This window comes from Galeopterus variegatus, unplaced genomic scaffold, assembly GCF_000696425.1.
Source record: "Galeopterus variegatus unplaced genomic scaffold, G_variegatus-3.0.2 Scaffold192, whole genome shotgun sequence".
Lineage (NCBI taxonomy): Eukaryota > Metazoa > Chordata > Mammalia > Dermoptera > Cynocephalidae > Galeopterus > Galeopterus variegatus.
Genome location: NW_007726303.1, coordinates 317,188 through 319,040, shown reverse-complemented (window position 1 = coordinate 319,040; position 1,853 = coordinate 317,188). Strand labels below are relative to the sequence as shown.

The window sequence follows — 1,853 nt, the reverse complement described above, 5'->3', positions numbered from 1 at the left end:
TTTTTTTTTTTTTTTTTTTTTTTTTCATTTCCTTATAGGAAACTCTGGTTTTTCTGACCAGTGTAACTCTAAAAGAGCTCTAGATCCCTATACTTCACATGTACTGCTTATTGTGTACTCAGTAAGAGTCAGGAATTGTGCCAGGAGCTTCACATTCACTCTCTCTAATCTGCACAATTCTAGGAGAGGAATTAACTTCCTTTTATCATACAAGAGAAACTGGGTGTGCAGAAAAAGTCTAAAAGGGCAGGTTTAAGGCTGCTATCCTTTCAGAGATCTGCTTACAAGGTTGGCCCTTTGCTGGCATCTAGAACTTGGATTTCAGGAGAGTTTCCACCATTCTCTAGTAAGAGTGACTCACTGTGCCTAAACTGTTTATAAACAATGTCGTTTATACTGAATATCTATTTTCTTTCCAAGAGTCTTGGAATTCTGGTATGTGCTAGTAGAGAGTACCTATGTGACCATCTTCCAATAAAAATTCTGGTCACTGAATATCTAGTGAGCTTCCCTGGTAGACAGTACTTCCTTCACAGGTGTTGTCACACTGATTGCTAAGGGAATTAAGCATATCCTGTGTAACTCTTCTAGGAGAGGACCCTTAGAAGTTTGTACCTGGTTTCCTCTGGATTTCACCCTATGCATTTGTGGGGTTTTTTGGCTGATTTTGCTTTATATCTCTTTCCTGTAATAAAAAATAGTCATGAATATGACTATATCTTGAGTCCTGTGAGTCCTCCTAGTGAATCACTGACCCTGGAGGCTCAGTGATTATGTTATGTAAGGCTCAGAAATGTTATGTAATTGTAAGATAACCAGAGATTGTTTTTAAATAAATAGTACACTGAATAAAATCAATTCTCCTAAAATAAAAAAGTCCACACCCTAATTCTATTTATTGCTAAAACTTTTCTAATATAAAAAAGTTTTAAAGTATTTGAAGCTCAAAGATATCATCATTTAATAAAAAGTATATTTCCTTACTCATAATTAATAAAAGCTAATATATATTATGTATTTACTATGAGTTAAGCACTGTGCTAAGTGTTTTTACATGCATTATCTTATTTAATCCTCACAACAGGACTATGAGGTAGAGTCTATAATCATATCCCCATTTAACATGTGAGAAAAATAAAACTTTAAAAAGTTAAGAAACTTGTCATGGTTCTACCAGCATGTAGTAGCATCAGTCAAATCAGATCAGTATGACTCTAAAGCTTGTGGTATTAATTATAATGTTCATTATATTCCCTCCCCTACCAAACAGTAAAAAACACAAAACATATTCCCAAATAACCTACTTTTAACTCACTTTTTTAGCTATTATTTTTCAAAACTGGCACCACACTCCATCCTTTATATTGAAGAGTTGACCATAATACAGGCATCCAAAAATCACCCTTTATTATGTAAGATATAAATTATTAAAAGGCAAATTCACTGGAAATATTTTAATGAAAGCCCAGCATAATTTCTGGCACAGTCGGCACAAAACTTTCCAAGAGAGTATATATATAGTTACCTTATTCTTTCCAGTGTTTTATGCTATTCTTCCTTTTTAAGAGTGCATCAAAATGTAAGAGGGTACTTCAAAAAGTTAGTGTAAAAACAGAATTAAAAGATAATATGAATCTTTCCATCAACTTCTGAAGCACCCTCATATTTAAACATCCTCTAGACTGGACGTCATTCAAGATGTATGCTCTTATAAGCAATGCTGCAATAAATATCAATGTCCATATCTTTATGTACTAATACTAGTTTTTCTGCAGGATGAATTCCTTTCAATGTTGTATGGCTGGGTTGCAGAGCATACATATTTTAAATTTTGATTAGATTATACCTTTTTC

At 33.3% G+C, this 1,853-nt stretch overlaps 1 protein-coding gene across 1 annotated transcript in view; it reads right to left on the bottom strand.

Moving 5' to 3' along the window:
• The window catches only part of IQCB1 (IQ motif containing B1), a 61,092-nt gene that overhangs the window by 51,898 nt on the left and 7,341 nt on the right, over positions 1–1,853 (bottom strand). The gene's annotated exons all lie outside the window — the stretch shown is intronic.